Source organism: Erythrolamprus reginae, chromosome 2, assembly GCF_031021105.1.
Source record: "Erythrolamprus reginae isolate rEryReg1 chromosome 2, rEryReg1.hap1, whole genome shotgun sequence".
NCBI classification, from domain to species: domain Eukaryota; kingdom Metazoa; phylum Chordata; class Lepidosauria; order Squamata; family Dipsadidae; genus Erythrolamprus; species Erythrolamprus reginae.
The window spans coordinates 174,377,971-174,405,945 of NC_091951.1; the positions used below are offsets into that span (position 1 = coordinate 174,377,971).

The window sequence follows — 27,975 nt, forward strand, 5'->3', positions numbered from 1 at the left end:
TATGCACGCTCCTTACAGACTTCTTAGGACTGGGGTAAAGTCGACTGTAGACAACCTAAGGTTAACATTTTTGGGGTTTGGGGAAGAAACCAGAGTCAGGTAGTGCTTTCCCTGCATTGATCACTCCATTGCTGAAGTCGTATTTTCTGCAGTCGATTTACATTGAGTTTGAATCTATTTTGTGCATGTTCTGATTCTTTTTTTGTCAATGTGTAAGACAGAGCATTTACTGGTTTGAAGTTGCCAGTTATCAGACCATTGTGATACATGGTCTAGGTCTTTTTGAAGGTAGAAGTATTGTTGGTGGCGTTGAATAGCTTAACATTGTCAGCAAAGAGAATGCAGTTACTTATAATATGATCACAAAGGTTGTTTATGTAAAGAATGAATAGTGTTGGTCCTAGAACGCTGCCTTGAGGGATACCATTGTTGACAGGTGCAGGATTTGATAGGGCGCTCCCTATTTTAACCATTTGTTGCCTGTTTGACAAGAATGCAGTAATCATGAAGGGCACCAGAGATGCCATAAGATTTTAGTTTCCAAAGTAGTTTGTCATGTACTACTGAATCAAAGGCTTTATAAAAGTCTATATAAATTGCATCTATTGATTTACCTTGATTGAGTTGTGAAGTCCATATGTGCAATGTAGGAGTGGCTCCTCTTTCCTACTTTAAATTATATTGCAGAACTGAAGGAAGATTGACGTAACCAGGAATGAAATTTTTGCACTGGAAGATATTCAGTGTTCTTAAATTCCAGACATGATTTTTACATTAAATCTTTGTGATAATAGTGAGAAATTTTGAAAAATAATGAAGTCAACTCTGCAAGTAAGCCAATCCCCAAGCATTCAATTATGTTGGGTTGACAGCAATCAGATTGTATTTATCCTGTATTTTAGAATATTAAGCTGGTGAGAATCACTTGACTGAGATGAGCGGCTATAAACATTGAATAAAAAATAATAATTTGTGGCACTTTTGCAAATGCAATTTGTTTGCATGGAGTACTAGTTTCTCCCAGCTTGGACCAGTTCCCTTGAACTGGTAGCGGCCTGCTGGTGACATCACAATGACATCACAGACTCGGTTTGGTCGGTGCCGGTCCATGGTCGTCGTCATCTTAAAAAAAAAATTTTTTTTTAAACTAATTTTTTTTTCCTGAGCATGTGCAGAAGCCAAGTTTCCGGCACTGTGCATGTGGTCACCATCTTGTTTTTGGCTTTTTATAAAATGAAATTGGATTTTTCAGCACTGCATATGCCCACGCGGCCACTCGCATGGCGCGGGTAGAAGCAAATTGGCAGCGAGATAAGTTAGAACCCACCCCGGTATACATACACAGGCTCATATACATGCACACATTTAACCAGCCATTCACATACACATATAAAACAGTGAAAAGCAAGGTAACAAAAATATCCATCAACCCAAGCAGAAATTGTTGTTTTAAAATGTTGGAAAATAATATTTAGTATTGGCTATAATTCATCCAAAAGTGACTGTGAGTTCACTTTTGAGCTCAGTGGGATTTGCTTCTGACTCAATATTTATGGGGCATCATCACCTATAATGACAAACCTGGTTTGGCCATTTAAACTGCAGACTTGTTTTTTTATATGCTCTTTTTTTCACAACCTCTTTTGGGCTTTTAGATTGTTTAGATTAGTACACCATTATAGCCAACCTCTGCAAATACACTTTACAAAACCCATATTTTTCTGTGTTTAAATATCAATTTATGGCTTCTATGAACTATGTTTTCTGTGTTTAAATATCAATTTATGGCTTCTATGAACTATGGCTTCTGTGAATGAGAAAGAATTGCAGTGTATTAAGTGGGAGTGGAAAGGAGAAGGCATAAGCGGAGGTTGGGGATATGAAGACATAGTTTTCTATTCCATTTAAACTGAGCCATCTGATCGCGCTGCTGATTCCATTTCTGGTGCTAAGAGACAGCTAACCATATGCTTTCTTATCCAACTAAAATAGTCAGAATTTAAGATTTATATAGCCATCCAATTCACCCAGGATGATTCCGGATGGCATACATTAAAAATCAATAATATAAAAACCCCAGGGACACACATACACAAACACAATCTGTGGTGGTGACAAACATGACCAGTTATGCTGTTTGATCTGGTTCCAAATCCACCTGGGGTCCCCAGGTCCACTGACAGAACCATGTCTTTAGAGGCCTTCTTGGAAAAGTAGCTAGAAGGCTAACCTATTTCCAAAAGAATATTCTTCCAAATGGAAGGAGCCACTAAGAGAAAGCCCTACCTCTAAGTTGCAGAACTATCTCTAGCTGGTTTGGGTTCATTCAGTGATTTAATAGAGAAGGAAAATGTTCAGAAGACAAGTTAACATAAACCTAGAATCTCTACCTCAAATAAACTTCTTTTTAAAAATGTTGAATGCTTAACACTGGGGGGAAAAGTTTGCTTCTAGCATTTTGAGTGTTAACTGGCCCAGTTAGAAGAAACAAACCCTACTGCTCCATTGTTTCGTGGCACAGCCACAATCTACTATGTTTTCCTGAAAATAAGACTCTGTCTTATATTTTTTTGAACCCCAAAATAAGCGCTTGGCCTTATTTTCAGGGAGGTCTTGTTTTGGAGCACATGGAGCAAGATAGGGCTCCCCTTGCCGTCTTACCTGGTTTCCAGCTCTATCTCCCTAGACCTAACCAGAGAAAATGGTGGGGACCAACTGTGCATGCATTTAAATATTTTCGGGGAGGACATATTTTGGGGGAGGGCTTATTTTTGGGAGAGGGTTTATTTTTTGGGAGGGCTTATTTTCAAGGATGTCTTATTTTGGGAGAAAGGTGGCATTGAGACTTTGTTCAGATTTGGAAACTTTTTAGAAACTTTTTTTTTAAATGGGCATGCGTCATTGCTTGGGTGCTTTTTCTGTTCCCTACGGATCAGTATTTGCCAAATCTCTTTGGTGTTTCTGTACCACACCCCTGTGGCCTAATTTCAGAAGACTGTCAGGGCTGCCTTCTACCCTTCTTACTTACTTACGATGCAAAAGAAAGCAACTATGATAGCTAACCTTGCATGCAGCTTAAAGTTCTGGGAGGTTATTATTGTTTTTATTTTGAGTAAAATTCAAATCAGTGCTCAGTCAAGAAACCCAGTGGTTTCCTACGACACTTTTTATTAGTGTCGTATGTCTTGTAAGAACTAAAGCATACCCAGCTTCTAGGAAGGAGAATGAAATATAAATGTGATCCATAGAATCATACGTAATCCCTTCAGTTTTGTTATTGCGCAGATGAGTCATGGCAGAGCAAGTGATTAAGAGCAGATGTGAACGGAAATTTGCAACTATCTGTTCCTTGGTTTCATGTGTTGTTTTCCTTAGCAAATACACCAATGTCCAGAAGAAATGTATACACAGCTGCAAGCTCTGTCGGTTTGCGAAGGAGCAAGGAAGCAAAGTGAACTTTTTTCCAGCAATATACAGTGGTACCTCTACTTACGAACTTAATTCGTTCCGTGACCAGGTTCGTAAGTAGAAAAGTTCGTAAGAAGAAGTAATCTTTCCCAGAGGAATCAATGTAAAAGCAAATAATGCATGCAAACCCATTAGGAAAATCCAAAACATTAAGGCTTAAAGAAGAAAAAAGTGGCGGGCGGACTAAGTGGAGGCGAACGGAGTGGGGACAGAGGTGAGCCGAGGAAGTGGCGGGTTTCAGCTGGACTGAAAGTGAAGGAGAAACAGCAGGGTGGGGGAACTCGAGAGGAGGAGGAGGAGGCGGGAGAGAGGGAGCAAGAGGGAGATGGGGTGGGTGGGTGTGGGTGTGGGGGTTGAAAGGAAACAAACAAGAACCATGCTCGCACGTTCCCCAGTCACACATATCCTCCGTGCACTTGCACGTTCGCTCTCTCTCACACACACCCTCTCTTCCTCCCTTCCTTCCCCCAAATCGGCATCTTCTTTCCTGTGCTCGATTTCACTCTCCTCTTTTGCTGCAAAAGAGGGAGAAGGTTATTCACTTTTTAATGTGTCCACTCCCTTCCTTTTTGTGCTCACTGTCCTCCCCCGCTTTTCCAACCCAGCCACTTTCCCCACCCCCGCGATTCCTACTTTCAAATGCACGTCAAAGCCCAGTGCAACAGAGAGCTCAAGATACACATACACATTGCCCTTGCTATTTATTATTAAACCCCTTCTTTTTTTCCCCTTTTCTCTTTCCTCCCTTCCTCCTACTTTCTGGGGTGCTTCACCCCCCCCTCCCCACCTATGTCCAGCTTCTCCCCTCTTTCTCCTGCTGACTTTTTTTCTCGCTCTCTCTGTCTGGGGGCTTTTAAAGCCTGGAAAGTAAGTGTTCATGCCGGTTGCCCCCCCCCCTTTTAGCTGGCTGGCTCTCCCTCCCACCCCTGATCCTCCCTCCTCCTCCCTTTATCGCCCCATGCGTTGTTCGGGGAAGCAGATTTGCTAAAGAGATCCACTTGGGATGACAGCAGGGAAAGGAGGAGGCTCATGCACGCCGCCGGGCTACTGCTCCTCCCCCTGAAGCTCCCAACGCATGGCCGAAGAAAGCTCGTTTCTCTCACTCACTCACTCGCTCGCTCTCCTGCCCACTACAAGGGCACCGTGGGGAGAAACTCCTGATGCCTCCCTGTCCTTGTAGCCTGCAGGAGAGCAAGCGGGAGAGACGAGCCTTCTGTCCTAGTAGCCGGCAGGAGAGCAAGCAAGCGAGAGAGATGAGCCTTCTCCGGCCGCGCCTCAGGAGGACAAGGACACCTCCACCAGCTGAGAAGCTTGTCTTGTCCAGCACCCAACCCTCCTGGCGGCCATTTCTCCCTGTGGTATCCGTGTCCTCCCGAGGCACGGCCAGAGAAGGCTCATCTCTTTTGCTCGCTCACTTGATCTCCTGCCGGTGACAAGGATAGAGAGGCGCAGCATCAGGACTTTCTCCCTGCAGTGCCCAAGTCCTCCAATGGGGAGAAACTCCTCACACCGCGCCTCCCTATCCTTGTAACAGGCAGGAGAGAGACGAACCTTCTCTGGCCGCGCCTCAGAAGGACAAGGACATCTCTGCTGGCTGGGAAGCTTGTCTTGTCCAGCACCTCAGAAGGACAAGGACATCTCTGCTGGCTGGGAAGCTTGTCTTGTCCAGCACCCAGCCCTCCTGGCGGCCATGTCTCCCTGCGGTCCCCGTGTCCTCCCGAGGAAGAGGAGTTGGTCCCAAAATCTCGTGCGCATTGCAGCAGGGCAGCTCTGCCCAGCCAGGCTACTGCTCCTTCCCCCCGGAGCTCCCAATGTGCGGCTGGAGAAGGCTCGTTTCTCTTTCGCTCGCTCTCCTGCCCGCTAAAAGGACAGAAGGCTCGTCTCTCGCTTGCTCACTTGCTCACCTGCCGGCTACAAGGACAGGGAGGCACGGCATCAGGACTTTCTCCCTGCAGTGTCCTTGTAGCAGGCAGGAGAGCGAGCAAACAAGAAAAATGAGCCTTCTCCGGCCGCGCGAAGGAAGAGGAGTTGATCCCAAAAACTTGTGCGTGCTGCAGCAGGGCAGCTCTGCCTGGCCAAGCTACTGCTGTTTCTTCCACGCCAGCGCTTGGATCAACTGTGAGGGAAATGTACAGAGTAGAGCCGAGAGGAGGGTAGGGAAAGTGCTGGCGTGGAAGAAACAGCCCCCTTTTGTTACGTTTCCAGGACACCCAACTCGCATTTCTTACTCCCTACCCACCTTTCCTTATGTTTCCAGGCACCCCGCTGTCATTTTTTCCTCCACATGCACCCTTTTCCTGCCTCTCCAAGCACTCGTTAGCCTTGTTTTATCCACCCGCCATCCCGGGGTGGCTGCAAAGAGCTCCTTGTACGTGCTGTTTTCTAGCAGATGGGATGGGGGGAAGGGGAAGACCCCGCATGGAAAAGCCTGGCTCTAGTTCCCTTTCGATCATCAGAGCCTGCAAACTTAAAAGCGCTTGTTTTGGCCGCTGCTCACAGCAGTAGCAGCCGGGAGAGAAGCGAGGGTTCGTAAGACAAAAATGGTTTGTGAGAAGAGGCAAAAAAATCCTGAACGCCAGGTTCGTATCTCGAAAAGTTCAGGAAGTGTTTTTGTTTTGCTCTGTTTGTTTTCACTGCGGCTTCTGTTCCAATCTTAGTTCTGTCAAGTGTATTTCAGGTTTGGGAGTGTGAAAAATATATCAGTAAGCTGCATACTGAAGGAGCACTCACCTGCTTCTTTAGTCAAGACTCTGACCGACTGGAATGTCCAAACCCCCCTTTGACCAGCACTGCCCTAAGCCACAAAGACACAAGAGGCCTCTTGTTCCTCCTACCAATTTGCCTTTCGGATCCAAAGAACCCATTGTAAGAGTAAATATATTGTAATGGCATTCTTTGGCAGACTTGGACTAACAATTATTAGTTGAAATCAGTCACAAGTGTCTGGTTTCGCATAGCATTTATCTATTTATTAGATTTGTATGCCGCCCCTCTTCGAAGACTCGCTAAAATATGAGTCATGGTTTACAATAATAATAGCACTTAGACTTATATATCGCTTCACAGTGTTCTACAGCCTTCTCTAAGCAGTTTACAGAATCAGCATATTGCCCCCCCCCCCCCCCCACACACACCCATACCAATCTGGGTCCTCATTTCACCATCCTCAGAATAATGGAAGGCTGAGTCAATCTTGAGCCGGTCAGGAACAAAGGAATCGAACTCCTGGCAATGTGAGCAAAACTAGCCTGCAATACTGCATTCTAACCACTGCGCCACCAGAGCTCAATCACCATGGTGGTTAGATTCTCTGAACAAATCTTCTTTGCTACCAAAAGCAAGCACACGTTATGAAAGTACGACATAGTGCAGTATGAATACCAGTACCAAATACATTGAACAGAACTAGGTTCTAAAACTGGTGTCCCAGAGCTGAGAAAGATGGAAAAAGAAAATCCCAACCAAGGCAACTTGAAAATGGAGGAAATTGTCCTCAGAGGAATAAGAATTGGGACTTTTTAAGTTTAAAAGAGATAAATGATACAATATTGTAAAATATTGCCCCAGCAGCTAAGAAGGCAATTTGTGGAATTTGAGATCACCCAATGAAGCTAAATGAATGGAGATTCAGACTGAAGAAAGACAGTAATTTCTTGTGAATAATTAAACCAAGAATTCAGACTATCTAAGAAAAATACTAAAATGGGCATTTTTGGGGAAACACGGTAGTATGACACTTTATGAAGAGCATCATATTTGTTGCAGAAAACCTAAGACCAGATATCTCACTGGATGGCATGAGATACTGTAACTTAGCGACTAATGGGATATTCTGCTGTATAGCAATGATAAAGAATGTTTCTACAGTTAGACATGTCAGGAAAAAACACACAGCTTAAGTACAGTTTAAATCAAAGACGTTTGCTCTGCACACATGGTCATATGTCTGAGTGTCCATTTTAAAGTTCTTCTGGCAATGTACAATAAGATGGGCTCAGGAAATCTGCAAGATCTGCTGTTTTGAAACTCAATCTATGTCCTACTTTCATGATGTAGGCGTGTTGCCATAGCAACTGTCATATAACATCACTTCGGCTTGTCTTTCACAGAAAGAGTTAGAGATCAACCAATCTCAGGTAAAAAAATTTTTTTTAAAAAAGATATCTACTTACTATTGGTATTTTTAAAAATCCCAGGATTTAAAAAAACGATTTAAGGAATAACTTGCCCCAACCTGATGTCTTTTTAATACAACATGATGTCTAGGGACTCTGGTGGTTCCATTCCACCTCAAGGGCGGCAAGATTTAGAAAGGCTGAGCTAATGTAAATGTTGACACAAACACACACACACACACACACACAGTTATCTTCCTCTGTATGTTTTTCCCTCTTCTGTGTTGCTTAGGAAACTGTAAAGTCAGCATTTATAGGAAGATGGTTTGTGCCTGGATTGTATGTTCCTGTTCTCTCAAGAAAACGAACTCTAAATATTCATGTTGGCCAGGAAACAGTAAGAAAAATTATTGGTTCAGTTCAAGGGAGGGAGAGAGGAAAGAAGGAATTTGGCAACCGTTAAGATTTTTATTCGTTATTTGGACGTACTTTCACTCCTGCACGGAACAAAAGATGCTGTTTCGTTGCACATGGCTACCAAAAAGTACTTCCCCACATACACTGTTTTTAATTGAAGCAAGTCCCTGAACCCAGTTTCTCATTGCAACTGTACTATCAAAGGGGTGTCAGTCTTCTTCACATTGACAAGCGGGATGGGAGGGTGGATCTTATTTTAAAGGTGATGGGAGGGGAAGGCTGACCAACTTCCTTTTCCTTTTGTGTCTTGTGTCCCCTTCTCTCCCCCCCCCACCTCCCCAGAACAAAACTCTTTCCACCTGACTGAAAATGAAAGGGAGGCCAAATGTAGTGGAATCTTGCCTCAGGGCTACCCTTCCCCCAAGCGTCTCTTTTTACTATGATCTCTTACTTTAAACACATAGGAGGAAAAAATAGGCTTTTTTTTTTGCACCCTTAATATAACTAAACTCTGGCAGATCTCAGACTGAGGGAAACTGAAGGATCGATTACAAACAAGATCGCTGGTTTGATTGTGCAAAAATAAATAAATAAAATTAAAATTCCCCTTCTTTCAGCTTCCAATACTGGAATGGAGAGGACAGACTCGTCACAAAGGAACCCTGTTATCATCCTAGACTACTCAGAAAACTGGAACGGAACTGCAGTGATAAAGGCGGTTTTCTTTAGTCACAGAATAACGGAGTTGGAAGAGACCTTGGAGGTCTAGTCCAACCCTCTGCTCAGGCAGGAAACACTATACCAGTGAGTGTGAACCATTTTTTCCTCAGGTGCCGAGAGAGCGCAAACGTGCGGTATCATGCATGCGTGAATACCCACACCCATAATTCAATGCCTGGGGAGAGTGAAAACAGCTTTCCCCCCCCCCCAAAGGCCCTCTAGAGCCGGAAACGGACTGTTTCCCAACTTCTGGTGGGCCTAAGAGGCCTGTGTTTCGCCCTCCCCAGACTCCAAAGGCATCCCTGGAGCTGGGGGTGGAGGGTAAAAATGCCCTCCCCCATTCCCCCCAGAAGCTCTCTGGAAACCAAAAAGGCTCTTCCTGAGCCTCTGTGTGAGTCAAAAATCAGCTGCCCGGCACGCACATGTATACTGGAGCTGAGCAAGGGCAACAGCTCGCATGCTAGCAGATATGGCTCCGCGTGCCACGTGTGCCATAGGTTCACCATCACTGAACTATACCATTTCAGGCAAATGGTTGTCCAACCTCTTCTTAAAAACCTCCAATGTTGGAAGACCTACAATTTCGGGAGGCAAGTCGTCCCACTGATTAATTGTCCGTAAATTTCTCCTTTCTTTCTAGAACAGGGGTATCTTATCCACAGAATCTTAGAAGAGGCCATTGAGTTCATTCAATGCAAACCCCCTGCAAAGTGGAGGACAAGGACATATCACTCCCTGACCTCCCCTCTGCAATGACAGACAAGGGGTCATGGCCTTCTTCTGTCGGATACTTTAAGTACTTGGAGGCTATCACATTTCCTGCCATCTTATCTCCCCAAGGCTAAATATACTGTATTTAGCTCCCTCTCTCTTCTTCACATTGTCTACTAATGATGCCCTATCCATACAGGGTCTGCATCTCTTTTCTACCCATTGATGATTTTGAAAATGCCTTATGGGTCCCACTCAAAAGCCAAATTATACCTACAGTACAATATTAGGAGAGGAAGAAGTTAGGAGACAACGAAGCCCACATCCGCTCTGCCCCACCTACTCCTTTTTGCCTTTTGATTTAACAGTGCAGCAAACCAGGACTGATTCACAGACATCCATGGGCATCCATTAACATGCCGTTTCTTGATAATAAAATGCAAGGTTTGGGGGTTTTTTGCTTTTGCTTTTTTGCAGCCCAGTTCTCTGAAAATATATTTGGAAGATTATTTAAGGTGCCCCTCTTTCTGGCCTGGCATGACCCCATAACACCATCTTGCTGTTCTAACACTTTATTCCGCTTTATGTGAAAATCAGTCTGAGATGCTTTATGTTTAAAGGTAGTAGGGGGGGGAAAATACAGAATTTTTGCCTTGCTGTGTGATGCCGCCATTCCTGGTTGTTGCACTTGCTTGCATGCAAACTCACTTCAGCTTAGCTCCGAATAAACATTAGCGGAATCATTTATTAACTCATGCAATTATAGCAACAGAAGGGTGAGAGAGGAGGGAAAGAGCAGTTCTGATTACTAATATATCTACGGTATAATGCTACACCTCCTGATTAATTCTCATCCAAACCCTGTGATTAATATATCCAGCCATCCCAGGCTGTGTCAAGGATTGGCAGGAGGGGAGCGGCTTTAGCCAAGAGTGATCTCACAGCCGAGGCATCACTAGACCAGGCTCAAGTTTATGCGTTTGAAATCTGGCATGTGGATCGGCTTGTGCCAAATATATTTATATCTCTTTCCTCTGAAGTGCTTCCAGATCCAGGCCAAAGGGGGGAACCCTGTCATCTGAGCTTCTTAAATCCCACTTTTAAGTGAATGAGCCTCTGGCAAAGGCTGGCTACAACCTCTCCACATCTAAAGGGAGACATTGTGCTGTAAAATATGCGCATAAGAAAGCTGCCCACTTACCGTTTGTTTGAATGATTGTGGCAACCAGATCGGCAATTTTAAGCATTTCGGATCTTTATAGCAGTAATGAACAGGGAATGCAATGCATGGAGCTGATGTTTCTTCCTTCTTTCCACTGATTCTTCAGATATAGGTAGTCCTCGACTTACAACCATTCATTTAGTGACTGTTCAAAGTTACAATGGCACTGAAAATGTGATTTATGACTGTTCTTCACACTTAACGACCGTTGCAACATCCCCATAGTAATGCAATCAAAATTTGGATTCTTGGCAACTAACTCATATTTATGAAGGTTTGCAATGTCCCAAGGTCACGCAATCACATTTTGCAACCTTCAGACAAGCAAAGCTAGCCTCAGCTTTAGTAACTGTGGCAAGAAAGTTTGTAAAATGAGATAAAATTCACTTTTAACAACGGTCTTGCTTGACAACAGAAATTTTGGGCTCAATTGTGGTTGTAAGTCAAAGACTACCTTTATCTTAGCCTTGGAGTATATGCCAAGAACAAATGCTCAGCTTGTTCCTTTCTGCAGCCAAGGAAAAAACAATTGTTACCAACCAGCCTTCCATTGAGGACCTGTATACAGTGGTCCCTCGATTTTCGCGGGTTCGAACTTCGCTAAACGGCTATACCACGGTTTTTCAAAAATATTAATTAAAAAATACTTTGCTGTTTTTTTCCCTATACCACGGTTTTTCCCACCCGATGACATCATACATCATCGCCAAACTTTTGTCCGCCTTTAATAAATATTTTTTTTAATAAACTTTAATAAATAAAAATGGTGAGTAATAATCTAAATGGTTGCTAAGGGAATGAGAAATTGCAGTTTAGAGGTTTAAAATGTTAAGCGAAGGCTTGTGACACTGTTCATAGCCAAAAATAGTGTATTTACTTCCGCATCTCTACTTCGCGGAAATTCGACTTTCACGGGCGGTCTCGGAACGCATACCCCATGAAAATCGAGGGAACACTGTACTGCATAAATCAAAAAGAGGGCTGTGAAAATATTTACTGACCCCTCGCATCCTGGACACAAACTGCTTCAACTCCTACCCTCAAATGATGCTATCAGAACAACTAGACAAAATAACAGATTTTTCCTGAACACCATCCCTCAACACTGTCAAACTATTTATTAACTCTGCAGCACTAACATTCTTCTCATCGTTCCCATCACCCAACTCCTCCCACAAATGACTGTATGACACTGATTTAGAAACATAGGAGATTGAGGGCAGAAAAAGACCTCATGGTCCATCTAGTCTTCCCTTATAGTATTTCCTGTATTCTATCTTAGGATGGATATATGTTTATCCCAGGCATGTTTAAATTCATTTACTGTGGATTTACCAACTATGTCTACATTTGTTGCTTATATCCTTACAATTTATAATGACTGGTTCCTAATATGATTTGATTGCTTCTATGTACACGGTCGATCATTTAGTTTTGTACCTTAAGATTCTTGACGAACGTATCTTTTCTTTTATGTATACTTTCATGCACCACTTGGCCAATAAAAAATTCCATTCCATACATGGAGATGCGTGGAAAGTGCCCTATGTGCTAATTCCAAGAATAATGGAGCAATTATTCCATATAAATCTTGTTTAATTACCCCCTAATTCCTACACCCATACCTTCACAACCACCTACAGGTAGCAGTTGTCATCTGACCTCTTTGAAAAACAAGGCAACTCTGTGGACAGTGGTGATTTTGAAATTTAATGCAGTCCACTGTGTGCTGCCACTTAAAAGACTGAGAAACTTCCAAATGACACCTGCCGTATCAGTGCATGTGACTGAGCCTTACTTCATTCCTTCTTCATGATCTATGTCAGCGAGACCAAGACAATATCTGTCATACCAGGTAAATATTAGGCTGTGACAGGTATCTTATCTCTTTTACTTCCTTTCTTTGCTTCTTCTTCCATCTCCGCTTCTCATGGGGGTTCAGGATCTCACAAGATGCAATTATGCCCTAAGTACTGATTCACGCCCAATCTTTTCAGTGGCAAACTGCTCTTAATGTCATTCTTATAAAGCAGTGGTTCTCAACCTTTCTAATGCCATGACCCCATAATACAGTTCCTCATGTTGTGGTGACACCCAACCATAAGTCTAGTGCCAATTCTCCCAGCCAAGTTTTAAACTGATTGGCAGGAAGGTCAGACGGACACCCCCAGTATAAACGTCCGATTGGTCAGATTGTAAAAATATGTTCTAAGGTGCCAGAATAGCAGCTTTAGTTCCTAACACCATGGGAATTTTGTCTTTTCCCATGGTCTTAGGCAACTCCTGTGAAATGGTTGTTTGACCCCCAAAAGGGTCCCAACCCCCAGGTTGAAAACCACTGTTATAAGGTGTTGTACATACTCCTGGTCAGTTGGAGGATGATGAAGAGCTTGATGACTCTGATACAGATAGTGTTTATGAATTAGTGGTAGGCCCTGGGTTACAGGTATTAGAACAGGTGGGAGGCCAGCCACAGGATGTTGCTATGAATACAGAATCTAGCGAAGAAGAGACAGACAATCGCTGGTTAAATCCTCACTTCAGAAGGGTTCAAAAGCGCAGGGAGCAAGTGTTAGGAAAAAGATATTAAGGAGAGGAATGGGTTAATTACTGGAGTGATGTATTTGTTAGGTCAGGGGGCCAGTGGGGAAGAAGGGTGGAGTTTCAATGTTGTAGATCCATAATGAAACGTGTGTCATTTTGGCTCCGGAGTGAGTAAACGTATTCTTTGTTATTTCGCAGTCATTCCTGCGGCTTTTGAACTATGCTGAAAAGACATAAATCTTAAGATACGGGAGGAGGCATGGAGGAATGTGTGTGGGCTCTAATTGCTAGAGATAACAAGAGAGAGGAATGTGACAGTCTGTATTGTATTTTGAATACGGAAGAGAAGAGAATAAAAATGGAGTTTCTTTGTTTATGAAATCCTGCATTCAGTAAGCGTTACTTTCAATATAACTAAAGTTCTACCAGAAACCAGAACATAAGGCAAGGTAAATCAGTTTATGGACAGATAATGCGTGACCTTCCACACTTCCCTCCTTGGAATTAACCAAGGTCTCTGCTCCAGTTGACTTTTAGAAAGGGGAACAAAAATGGAGGCAGATAGATTAATAGAAAACTAAAAAGCAACTGGATTCTACTTAGGCCCAACAAACCTTTCTATAATATAAAATAAAGATGAGTCTACACTCAGTGCTTTGTCAAAAGGATGCTCATCTGTTCCAAAATAGGACTGACAGAAGGGAGCTCCTGGGAGATTAGAGCCCTGTCAAACAGTAACTTCATCAATATGCTTTTGTTAAAGGGATATGTTTTTCTAGTCTATCTCCATGAGAGCAGCCATTTAAAAAAAAAAAAAAACCCTCACCACTACTTCAGGTAGTCCTGCACTTACGGCCACAATTGTTCGCTATTTCTGTTGTTACATGAAATATTTGTTAAGTGAGTTTTGTCCCATTTTACGACCCTTCTTGCCCCAGTTGTTAAGTGAATCTTTGCAGTAGTTAAGTTAGTAACACAATTTTTAAGTGGACCTGGCTTTCCCATTGACTTTGCTTGTCAGAAGGTTGCAAAGGAGGATCACATGACCACCAGGACATTGCAACTGTCATAAATACAAGCCAGTTGCCAAATATCTGAATTTTGTTCATGAGATGCCGCAATGGTCCTACGTGTGAAAAACAGTCAAAAGTCACTTTTTTCAGTGCCACTGTAACTTTGAACGTTCTCTAGGTCAGTGTTTCCCAACCTTGGCACCTTGAAGATATGTGGACTTCAACTCCCAGAATTCCCCAGCCAGCATTTGCTGGCTGGGGAATTCTGGGAGTTGAAGTCCAAATATCTTCAAGGTGCCAAGGTTGGGAAACACTGCTCTAGGCAAACTATTGTATTGTATTGTAAGTCGAGGACTACCTGTATTGTCTTAGAGCAGCGTTTCCCAACCGGTGTGCCGCGGCACACTGGTGTGCCGCGAGACATGGCCAGGTGTGCCGCCAAGCTTCAGCTGGGCGGGGCGCTGCCGGTACTTCCGTCCTGGGGCTCCCGCTCGCAGCTGTCCCCCGCCTCCTGCTCGATGCCGCGGTTTTCGGCGCTCTCCTGCTGGGCCCCAAAGAAGGAAGGCAGGAAGAAGGAGAGCTCCGTTCTTCGCACCTTTTTCCCGCCTTCTTTCTTTGAGGCCCAGCAGGAGAGCGCCGAAAACCGCGGCATCGAGCAGGAGGCGGGGGACAGCTGCGAGCGGGAGCCCCAGGACGGAAGTACCGGCAGCGCCCCACCCAGCTGGAGCTCCTCTGGCCTCGACGGCAAGTGTCCGATGGGAGTGGGGGGGGGCGCAGCGGCCGCAGGCAGTCGGGGGAGATGGCGGCGGCGAGAGGGATCGCTCTCTCTCTCTCTCGACGGCAAGTGTCCGATGGGAGCGGGGGGGGGGGTGGCCGCAGCGGCCGCAGGCAGTCGGGGGAGATGGCGGCGGCGAGAGGGATCGCTCGCTCGCTCTCTCTCAGCTGACTGCAAGTGGGAGCCCTGACGGTGGCGGTTGGACGTGCTGCTGGACGTCGTACATGCTGGCGCTGCGTGCCTGGCATATACGGTGTCCAGCACCACGTCCAGCTGCCGCCGTCAGGGCTCCCGCTTGCAGTCAGCTGAGAGAGAGAAAGAGAGACATATAAGAGGCAGAGAGAGAGAGAAAGAGAGACATAGCAAGAGAGGCAGAGAAAGAGAGACAGAGCAAGAAAGAGAGACAGCAAGAGAGGCAGAGAAAGAGAGAGAGAGAAAGAGAGAGAGAAAGAGAGACATAGCAAGAGAGGCAGAGAGAGAGAAAAAGAAAGAGAGACATAGCAAGAGAAAAGGAGAGACTTAGCAAGAGAGGCACAGAGAGAGAGAGAAAGAGAAAGAAAGAGAGACATAGCAAGAGAGACAGAGAGAGAAAGAGAGATAGCAAGAGAGGCAAAGAGAAAGAAAGACATATAGCAAGACAGTGAAAGAGAGAGAGAGAGAGCAAGAGAGAGAGAAAAAAGCAAGAAAGAGATAGCAAGAGAGACAGAGAGAGAGAGCAAGGGAGAGAGAAAGACATAGAGGAAGGGAAGGAGGGAGAGAGAAAGAGAGAAAAAAGAGAGGAAGAAAGAAAGAGGGATGGAGAGAGAGAATGAAGGGAAGGAAGGAAAAGAGAGAAAGAGGGAGAAATAGAGCGAAAGGGAGGAAGAGAGAGGGGTTTTTTGTCCAAACTTTTCTTTAGCCCGCCCCCCCCCCCCTTTCAGTGTTCCCCAGGATTTTGAAAATACGAATAATGTGCCGCGGCTCAAAAAAAGTTGGGAAACACTGTCTTAGAGAACCCATTAGAACTACACATTTGCTTAACCATATATTACATCTCATTATCTGCATGGGAAACCAAAGTCCTAATAGTTCCTAACTCCACACATGGTAATTAGGCTAAATAATCCTTCCCCTTGAATTCCCCTGAATTCAATGTGTCTGTCATTCACCTTCTTTCCTCTGAGTGGAAGAAACATGGATCATCACAGATTTCACTTTAAATCCTTTATCTGGTCTCTATAGCATTCTCCACTCTATTTTTCTCTTTCAAATAAAACGCAGCAAAAACAGAACAGGACAAAACATCTCTGCTTGGAAGGAAGATTGGTATTCCACATGCCAATAGTGGCTGCTAGTAAAGGTTCAGTGAAATGGTGCCACCTGTTATTATAATTGTCTGGGTTTTATAGAGATGAAAAAATTGGATTTATTATTCCTTTGCGTCCTTTTAAGAAGGATGACATATGGTAATGGATGTAAACAATCTTATGTAATTGAATCAGTGGCAATATCTGTATTATGAGTTATTTATATGGAATTGTTACAGATCTGTTCAGTGGGTAAGCAATCTATTTTGTTCTATTAATCAGCCTTTCTGTATTTCCTTCAATCTTTTCATTGAATGAAATTTGTATTTGGAATTTGATGACCGCAGGGCTATTAACAAACTGAAAAGAAAGAAAGAAAGAAAGAAAGAAAGAAAGAAAGAAAGAAAGAAAGAAAGAAAGGAATTAGACTCTTTTTAAAAATAGGAGTAGATTAATTTCTGGGAGAAGCACTATTTCACTTTCTGCTTAGCTAGTTAATTGCTTAATAGAAACTTGTCTGATGAGTTTTAGCAGCTAGAACAGATCATCTGAGGACAATAATGGAGAAAATATGGAGTGGTTGATTATGAAATACCTTCCCCTTCTTACGAACTTTTTTCACCTTACAAACCCGCTGCTGCCGCTGGGATATCCCGCCTCCAAACTTCCATTGCAAGCAAAGTGCCCGTTTTTGCGATCCTGGGATTCCCCTGAGGCTCCCCTCCATGGGAAACCCCACCTCCTGACTTCCGCGTTTTTGCGATGTTGTAGGGAAATCCCAGGAGGGGAATCCTAGGATTGCAAAAACGGGCACTCCGCTGGCAACAGAAGTCTGGAGGTGGAGTTTCCCAGTGAGAGAAGACACAGAAGTCCTCGAAACCCCACCTCCGGACTTCTGTGTTTTGCGATGGTGTGATTTCGCTGAGGCTTCCCTCGCTGGGAAACTCCACCTCCAGACTTCCATTGCCAGCGGGGCACCCGTTTTTGCAATCCTGCGACTCCCCTCCTGGGATTTCCCTACAGCATCGCAAAAATGCGGAAGTCAGGAGGTAGGGTTTCCCATGGAGGGGAGCCTCACAGGAATCCCAGGATCGCAAAAACGGGCGCTCTGCTGGCAATGGAAGTCCAGAGGTGGGGTTTCCCAGCGAGGGAAGCCTCAGCAAAATTGCACCATCGGAAAAACACAGAAGTCTGGAGGTGGGGTTTCAAATTTTTGCATTTTTCAAATTCCTATAAGGGTATGGCTATCTGATGAGAGCAAAATAGCTTGAAATAGATCTACAGTATACTAGTCTCCTTTTTATTATCAGCAAAAATATGTTACACACACACACACAACACACACACACAACACACATACATACACATGCACACACACACACCTGTGTGTGTGTGTGTGTGTGTGTGTGTGTGTAGATATAGATAGACCCGTGTGTGTGTGTGTGTGTGTGTGTAAATATATACATACATACATCGGTATGTATGTATAAACACACACATCCATACATACATATATTATTGCATCCACCAAGATATATATATGTATTATATATAAATATATCACGCAAATGTGTGCACATACATACATATGTGTATAAATGTGTGTCTGTGTGTGTGTACATATATATAATGTATATATGTATCTGTATACACACACACACACATACATACACCTATGTGTGTGTGTGTATAATGTATGCAATGTGTATAATGTATATAATGTATGTAATGGATCTGGCCTGCTCAAATTACAGACTATGATTTCAGCAATGAATGGCATTATGTGTTAGATTAAAAAGCAACAGTTCCATTTTGCTAAACCTCCCTATGCCTGAATTTCATTGAAGACTCTGAAAGATTCCTCCTTTAAAGATAAAATAAAATCCCTACAACTTCTAAGAGTGGAGAGCAACTAATGAAAGCCAACCATCTAGACTAATGATGGCTAATCTTTTTCTCGTTGCATGCCATAATGAAATGCATGTGCAACATCTCCTGCATATGCGCATGACCCCCTGTGCTCCTCCTGCCCCTTCCAGAGGGCTTCTGGAGCCCAGGGGAGGCCGTTTCGCCCTACTGGAAGTTCAATGAAAGGCTCCGGAGACTGGGGAGGGTGAAAAATGGGCCTCCCGGAAGTTCTGGAAGTCCAGGAACAGGCCCTTTTCTGGCCTCCAGAGGGAAAATCAGCTGGTTGTGGGAGGCATATGCACATGTGCAGTGGCACTGGGCTAAGTGACGGCTCCCTCCCTCCCTCCCTGCCCGCAGAGAGGGCTCTGTGTACCATCTGTGGCCTGTATGCCATAGGCTCGCCATCACAAATTTAGACTCTCCGGGAGCCCTCACAATACTACTCTTTCTTGATGTCGATTTTTTTTCAGGAAAGGAAAACTTTACAAAGTCTTTTATGAGCTTATTAATTAGACACCAAGATACTTTGTTCACAAGGCAACTCTCACCAGTCAAGGTGTCTGGTATTTAAGGACAAGAGAATAAGATTGCTATCTGAGACAAGAATTTTATCTTAGAGGAACAAAATCTGCAGCATAGTTTGAAGGTATTTCTTGATTAGGGGACGGAGGGAGGGCAAGCGGACGGGCAGACGGGCAGGGAGGGAGGGAAGGAAGGAAGGAAGGAAGGAAGGAAGGATGGATTAAGAAGCAGGCAACAATTTACAGTACTTGTTATTTAGATATGTTTTCCTTCCGAGGGAAATGCCCTATGGCTATGCCTTCAATTACTATTGCACTGTTAGGCTGAAGTAGAAATACAGAAATAACTTTTGACACTGTGCAACTTCCTCTCTAGAGTGTTCTCTTTTAAATACTATACTTCAATGGTAAATACTAGGATGATCATGCTAGATGTTGGTATCGGTGCTAATACTAAATACAATAGCATAAAGACGGGTGTACCTCGCCACTCCAATATGCTGAAAACATGACTGCACATTTGCTTGCCCTTTTGAAATACAAAATACATAAAAAATGAACTGCAAGGCTTGAAATAGGCTTTTCAAACAAAGATTTCCCTCAAACTCCATCCAAATTCCTGATGTGCCCACACCCGTTTTTTCTTAGTGCTTCCCAAAAATGTTGGGACACCTGTCCCAACATAATGTTTAAAATATATCATTTACAACTAACGACAACAGTGTCCTAAAATTCACAGTTTTTTTCTTCTATAATTAAACCTTGTTGAAATGTTGTTCCCACAACCATATAAAATTATATCAAATAATACAACAAATACAGAATATTTTTCTATGGATAACAACAGATTATACCCACTAAGATACATTTCCTGCTTTAACCAATCAGGCATTACTTGCAATGTCCCAAAATTAATGGCTTACTGTCTCTACCCCTCTAAATCACCCTTGTCTTTTTTGCTTATTTTGCTTATGGTGTGAAGTAATATGCAGGCATCTCTGTTCCTCCAATTTACTTGAGCTATTGCCTCAATTTGTTGCCAGCTCTACCGTTTTTCCCTCCTGCCTGGTTTTCTTCCGACTCAGTTGTGAACTCATCACTTTGACCTTACATGTTCTCATCACTTTGACCTTACATGTTCTTGGCTAACCTGTTTCATATTAGTTGATCTTTCCAAAATATTACATTTTTCTGACGCTCCTTCATCCTTATTATGTTTGCCTCAGCTTCCTGTTTCTTTGGTCCTTCTACTCAAACTTCATGGTCTTCATTCAGATTTCATCTATCAGACTTTTCTTATTAAGTCTGCATCCTTCTTCGATTGGGCTCCGAAGTTAAAAACCCCTTATTTTTTTTAAACATCATGATGTGACATAGGTCTTATCAGGCTTACAATTTCAGATGAAGTGTCAATTTTACTTTCTCATTTCTTGAATAAGAGCTGCAAACGTTCTGACTGACAGTGTTCCCCAAATTGTTGAGATACTTAATATCATTTTATACAATATAAATAGATTATTTATATTGTATAGAATACTATATTAGTATGGAATGACAAGCCTACATAAGTTGGGAGTGCTCCAAACTGGGGAAGTTGATAGTGGAGGCATTACTTTAAAGTTGCAAACTCAGTCCAATGAGATCCTAGACGGAGTTAACCCATTCCTGGATGTTATCTCCATCCACTATGTAGAACAAGCAGATGCAAATGTATAAACATGGATTTTTAAAAACATCTCCCAAATAGACCAATGTGGATTGAAAATACTGAGTAGAAGGCACAGAATGCTGAGTGATAATTGAGATTAGAAGCAAAAAGAGAATTCTCTGAGTGAGAGAATTAACAACACAATTTGGTGACATCTGAATCATATTTCATTGCATGCTATCATCAGAGTCTGTCTGCATTGTTAAATAAATAAATCTTCCATCTTCTGCTCAAACTCAACATTTTCTACGTTTCTAAAATCAGATCCTCCAATATGTTTACATGAACTAGGTTGGATGCAAACAGCTCTGGGGGTGAAACTAAGTAGATTAGAATGAAAAAAATTTTTTCCCAATAATAAATCTTTGTTCTGACAGCAAATCTTTGTTTTATGTCTAGTACAATATTCCTACAAGCAATCTAGTACTATTTAGCCTCAGAGCAAAAAGAAACACATTACTTTAAAAAGTCAACCAACCACAATCAGCAGCAAAGGGAAGAATGATAGTATTGACTGACTATTTTGGACACTAAAGCAAAATCTTTTATATGTAATGTTGATGTTGGGTTCTGATCTAAAATATAGATTTTAAAAAGTAAGGGAAGTAAGGAAGGCTATGTTCCAACAGTTTTTGACTTCCGGTCTAAATTTCTTCAAAACAATATCTTTGACAAGCATCCAGAAACTAGTTGGTATAAAATGTGGCAACAATAGGTGTATTGTAATATAATACTAGTAGATATAAAATTTATAAGGAGTATATGATGCCTACATTGGAAAAATGGCAGTGACTGCTAGTTGCCTAATAATATAATTTAATGCGTCAGTAGAATGTATTAATTCTCTTTGAGGGAATCTTTCCACTGCAAACCTCTTCTGTCATTGGATATAACATTTATTTTATTTTTCATTTCAACCTATGTTTCAAACTGTTTACTATATTCTATAAGATAACAAATTAGTTTTCATAGCAAGGGAGGGAAGGAAGGGAGAGAGAGAGGGAGGGAGGGAAGGAAGAGAAGGAGGGAGGGAGGGACACCACTACTACAGATAATCTTTGATTTACAGCAGTTCATTTAATGACCGTTAAAAGTTACAAGAGCACTGAGAAAAGTGACTTATGTCCGTTTTTCACAGTTACGATCTTTGTAGGATTCCCCATGATCACGTGATCAAAATTCAGATGCCTGGCACAGATTGTTGCTGTGTCCCAAGGTCATGTGATCACTTTTTCAGTCTTCTGACAAGCAAAGTCAATGGGGAAGCCAGATTCACTTAACCATTGGATTACTAACTTAACAACCACAGGGATTCACTTAACAACTGTGGGGGAGGAGTCATAAAATGGGCAAATTCACTTAACAAATATTTCACTTAACAATAGAAATTTTGGGCTCAATTGTGGTCATAAGTCAATTGTGATCGCGACGACTACCTATTGTCAACAAATCCTGGCATGAACATCTTGCCAAATAGCAACACTGGAATAAAAACTTGGCTATGTATGGTAGTTTTCACTGTATTTTGCTCCAGCAGTCCCAATCAGGCAGAACAGGGGAAACACACTTTGATCCATGAGAGGAAAGAGCCACTCACCCCAAGCTGCTTTCCTTGTGATGGCAAAGAGTTGACTTCACACTGTACACATACATCAGCAGTTCCAGATAAATGTGAGACAGAGGGAAGAGGAGCTCAGAGCAAAAGCTATTTTCTGAGTACTGGCAGACTGGTACAAATATAAAATGAACAATCAAGCTCAATTTACTCCAACTTTAAGATACATGGACCAACTCCCAGAATTCCCCAGCAGAATAACTGGGAAATTCTGAGTATTGAAGTCCAAAGATAGTAATGTTGCCAAGGTTGAGAAATCCTAGGATAGCCTCTTGTCCAGAGACTAATTGATGGGTTGCAATCATTTGAGATCACTTAGAACTGAAATGGATCACATGAACTGGGAAAATAGCAAGGCATCAATCCATGAGAAAGCAAAATAAGAAAAGAGATTTTGGAAGAAGAAAAACATTGGCAGGTGTGACTCCCGTGAAAAGAAATCCCATGCTGGGTTAGGAAAGGAATGGAAAATTGTCACGAGTGCAATAGAATCCCTCAATTGTATGCATTTACCATAGTTGAAATAACATGTCTATCTCTTATCATCTCAGCAAAAAAAAGGTGTGAAGAAACTGGACCAGACTCTGGGCAGCGTACCAGGGGTGATTTGCTACCGGTTCGACATGGTACGGCAAACTGGTAGCGGAAGTGATAGAGGCTCCGCCCACCTGTCCAGATGTCATCAAAAAATGTTCTGCGCATGCCAGCATACTCCCATTTCCGAACCGGTAGTAAAGGTACGTAGAACCTACTACTGCAGAGTACAAATAATCCTTAATTTAAAACTACAATGGAGCCTAAAATTTCCATTGTAAGCAAGACAATTAGGTGATCTGTGCCCCATTTTATGACTGTTTTGCCACAGTTGTTAAGCGACTAACTGCAGTTATTAAGTGAATCGTGTGGTTGTTAAGTGAATCTGGCTTCCTTGACTTTGCTAGTCAGAAGCTAGCTGGGAAGGTTACAATGGTGATCACATGACCCCAGGCAATGCAATTGTCATAAATACATGCCAGTTGCCAAGCACCCAAGTTTTGATCACATGACCACAAGGATGTTGCAACTGTCCTAAGTGTGAAAAATAGTCATACACCATTTTTTTTAGTGATTTCACATGGTCACTAAACTAATAATTATAAGTCAAGGTTAGGTACCTAAAATATAAAAACAAATTAAAAATAATTAAAACAGTGCAAAATAAATAAATATAAGTATTAAGTTTTAATAATTGCCATGGGTGACAATACAGCCAGGAAATGGCCCTTAACACACTCAGGGTCCCAGGCCTGGACATGCAATTAGGCTAGTAAGCATTATAAATTGGCCTTCATCCATATTCATTAATTTATCTTCTGGAACTATTAATATTTTGCTCAATGATAACAACAATGAACAAAGCATATTCCCTACACAATGAAACTGGTTATGTGTTAATGCAGACATGATGAGCATATTAAAAAAAAATGAGCTATGTATCTACTGTCAAATAAATACTGTCATCTTCCCAAATTATGGTTTCCACAAAAAAGCATTAACAGTTTTATTTATTGTTTTAGCTCTGACCACAACATAAAACATAACTCAAAATAATAATTATATGTCAGTTAATCTCAAATCTCTACATGATTACTGTACTGTGATGGAAGAAAATCTACTATTACCTGAACAAAAAGAGCATTTCATCATATTGTTAGAAGGTTGGGGTTTTTTTCCTTTTTAAAACATTTTTTCTGTAATTTATACCACCATTTGAAAACAAGTTTGGTGTAGTAATTCAGGCATCAGGCTTATAATTAAGAAACCACAAGTTCTAGTCTCATTTTGGGCACCAAAAAGCTGAATGAGTTTGGGCCCAAAATTATCTCTCAGGCCCGGGAAAAGACAATTGCAAATAGGTTTTATGTATGGTACGCGTGTGTTGCATGGTTTTTAAATGATGGGTTTTTTAGATGTTATTTAATATTTTAATTTTTAATTTTTAAACATTGTTTACATTGTCACACTGTTTTATTATTGTTGTGAGCTGCCCCGAGTCTTCGGAGAGGGGCGGCATACAAATCTAATAAATTATTATCATTATTATTATTAACTTCCAAAATCTATCTATCCTAGGCAGTTGCCAGGACTCAACACTGACTTAAAGGCACAAAACAACAAAACAAAACAAAAAAACCCCCAACTCCCCCTAATAATCCACTATTTATATATACCACAGAACTATTGTCCCCTTGCATTCTGTGATATGGCTAATGCAAACAATAGCAGAGAAGATTCTAAACTTGCTTATAATCATAGTAACAGAAATGGCATTTGTTATGGCAACTTCCGCATTCCTCCTCTGACACTAAAACATTACAAAGCCTTTGTTTTCTTCAGCAGTGTGATGCCGCAAACAAAGTTGTCTTTTGGGGGCATATGTGCAAGATTGTAATGTAATATGGGTAAAGGAATGGTACTGGCATTACAATGCTACAATGCTGCTTGCATCATTGTAACCCCTACCATTCCCTTGTCTTCCCTCAAGGATACTGTTTAACCATCTCATTCTGGGCTTCACTCGTGAGCCTGCAACCTGATGAGATGGCATTTCCTGATCACCTGAACTCAAATATTCCTCCAGAACTGATGGTGGTGAGAGGCAGAATGATGCTTGGGAAAGCGTCAATCTCTGCCCAATGTTGTAATCAAGAGCATCTTGCCTGGTGATTATAACTCTTCTACAATATTCAGCTATCTGCAGATCTGATTTAATGCAAATCAACTTCATTACAACCTAAGACATAGTCTCTATAAATAGTAGCTTCACTGCAAAACAAAACAGAACAAAGAACAGGGCAATTCCTACGTATGAAGAGATCAGAATTATACTGTAACTCAAGGGAGAATGAAATACAATATAAACAATGGATCGGCTAATGCAAGATGACTGTCATCAAAAATGTCTGGGGCAAAAGAGTTTGTTTTGATAGGCAAAGTACGTTTTGTCTACAGCAGGGCTGTCAAACTCATGGCCCATGGGACTATGCCCGCGCCCAGTTTGTGAAGGGAGAAAAAGTGATGATATGTTATGTGACACTACCATGATAATGCGAGTTTCACGACCCTGCTCTACAGGATCCGAAATTTCTGGATAACTTTTAATCAGTTTGATGTCCTACAGCTGCTTTGTCATCCTGGCTGGGTATTATGGGATTTTTAACCTCAGAATAAATGACAGTCACTTGGTTGAAAATGGCTGACATAGATTATCTTCTCATTAATAAATAACTTTCACTCAAGTTTTTCACTTGGGATTCAGTCAAATATTACCTTTTTTGATACGTACACAACCTGCACAAATACAATGTGAAACTGAATTAAAATCGTTGCTTTGCTACCTTAATGCTCATCTGCATAAACCTACCAGGCTGTAAGTGTAGAATAGTTCACAGGATCTATTATCACCTACGCTCTTGTTGCTTCTGTACCTGGCAATACTCAACAACACTCATGCGGGCAGCAGACCGATTGTGTGAATGAGGCCTCCAAGGTGAGAAATCTTTGCAGCGTTAGAATTGCTTCTTTCCTTGTGGACCTGCATCAAAGCAACATTAATAGCAATGGATCTGTTGCCAGCTTAATACATATATTGTTGTTTGTTCATTAATTGGAGTCTACTCTGTGCTGTGAAAAAAGCAGGTTTGTTTGGGCAAATCCTGTATACATCAATACATAAGGGAAAAAAATGGTAAGCAAAAATGTAGATTTTTCTAATTGCTGATGCATGCTGCAGAAAATGACAGATAGACATGAGGGGCTATTTAATTAAACCATTGCTTAAATGGCTTTATCTAAGTCAGTATTTCGCATTATCCACTTTCTATGAGTATCATGAGACCGAATGTAATTATATTAGCAGAGCAGGTTACACAGGGGGAAAAAATTGGAGAAGCACAATACAATTCACTGGGTTATAGTTAAAACCAAACACATTTCCTTTCTCTGGTACATTGTCTATGATGTTTCTGTTTGCCCTTTTAGACACGTGTGAATAAATACAAGGCAGCATCTCCTGAAGTTATGCGATCAAGTGTCATACACCAGTAACTAATATTAAAGTTGTCAGAGAAGTGGGGAAGTTTGAAAGATGGTACTCTTTTACAGGTAGTCCTTGGCTTACAGCCAGTTCTGTAATGATTGTTCAAAGTTCCAATGGACTTTTAAAAAACTACTCACAACCCTTCATCAATTGTTACAACTGCTACCTTGAAATCTCGTGATTGCATTGTGGGTACACTTGGCAACCGACTCACATTAATGAGCAGTTTGTGACTGGCAAGTCCCCCCCCCCCCCTCATTCATTTGGAAGAATAGATGTGCTTAACAACTATGTGATTCACTTAACAATTATGTGGCTCAATTTATGACCGTCAGAAAAACGGTCTGGTCACATGGTGCCTCATCTTATAACTGCAATGACTTATGACCGAAATTCCAGGTGCAGTGGTGATCATAAGTCAAAGGTTACCTATGTATTTATAATATAAGGAGATACTACAAGCAAGACATTGCAACTATGGAAGAGGTTTGAGATACCATACCACAGAGTTAGTAAATCCAGTATCTGATTGATAAATAGTAATACTGACCAATATGTAAGCAACTGAAGTGGAAACAATGTAGGGCCAATAGAATGTTAAGCAAATCATGTACAATGCAACTCACACATCCCAGTGACCAATCAGAACCCACAGAGCCAACCTCCTACGTGTCCTGCTCAGCCAAACAATGCCGGCTGGTGGGACCACGGGGGAGGGCCTTCTCTGTGGTGGCTCCAGCACTCTGGAACCAGCTTCCCCTGGAGATTCAAACTGCCCTCACTCTCCTGGCCTTCTTAAAGGCTTTGCCGGCAGGCCTGGGAAGACCATTGAGCACCGATATCTTGCTCCAGCCTGACTGTTGTATGATTGTGAGATAAATGTCTTTTAACTTTCTGTATTGTACTGTATTTTATTGTTGTTCGCTGCCCTAAGTCTGCGAGGAGATGGGCGGCATATAAATGTAATAAAATAAAATAAATCAAATCAAAATCAAACTGAGATAAATAGAGAGAGAATGAATGGATGGGGCTAAGTGATGCTCTAAATCTTTGTTGAATATATATTCAAGGAGAAGGAAAAGCAATCAGATAAAAGTCACATTGTCAATCTTTTCAACAAAAGAATAAAAATACCTGATTTATAACAAATAGTATTGCTATAATGGCAATTTTTGCCCTTTATCCTAGGCTACATATCTATAAAGGGAATGGAGAAAGTGCAATGCTTTACTGGAATTTTCCTGGAATTTGAGCCAATCTGGAAAATTGCCAAGATAACAAACCATAAAAACAGCGCAAAGTCTCCTGGACATAAACACCTTTGTGACCATAATCATACAAAGCATCTTAAAAATATCACCAATAAATATTAATTTTCCAAAGATGTTATGTCCCAATGTTCATGTATAATAATTATTTTCTTTAAAAAGCCATGGCAAAAAAAAGATCTTGAATGAGGCATTTTATCTGTAAGTACATGAATACTTCTTCATTTTCAAGAAATTGTATATGTGCTGTCCATATGATACTTCCACAATAGTGAGGCTCAGGTTAGCAGCTGCCACTCTAAAAGCATTTCCTTTCCTTACTGGAGATGCTCTAGTCTAGTCCAACATATTGCAATCTTGGCAGCTTTAAGATGTGTAAACTCTTCAACTCCTAAACTGCATCCAGTTTTAAGGCCCTGTGAACTGGCCATTTGGGCTAATCTGGTATTTTTTAAGATCTAATATTTAAAACTGTGGATTGGGAAACAGACATTATTTCTATGATATGGTATCATATGACATGATAGCACTGTTCCAATATCTCAGGGGTGGCCACAAAGAAGAGGGAGTCAAACTATTTTCCAAAGCACCTGAGGGTAGAACAAG

General features: G+C 41.8%; 1 protein-coding gene and 1 long non-coding RNA gene across 4 annotated transcripts in view; one reads left to right on the top strand and one right to left on the bottom strand.

Annotated features, from left to right (window-relative positions):
• HLF (HLF transcription factor, PAR bZIP family member) overlaps positions 1-27,975 on the bottom strand; it is a 78,290-nt gene that overhangs the window by 25,279 nt on the left and 25,036 nt on the right. The gene's annotated exons all lie outside the window — the stretch shown is intronic.
• Positions 7,904-27,457, top strand: LOC139161404 (uncharacterized). The gene is made up of 3 exons (XR_011558103.1): positions 7,904-7,980; positions 22,575-22,760; positions 27,290-27,457. It is a non-coding gene; the product is annotated as an uncharacterized lncRNA (long non-coding RNA).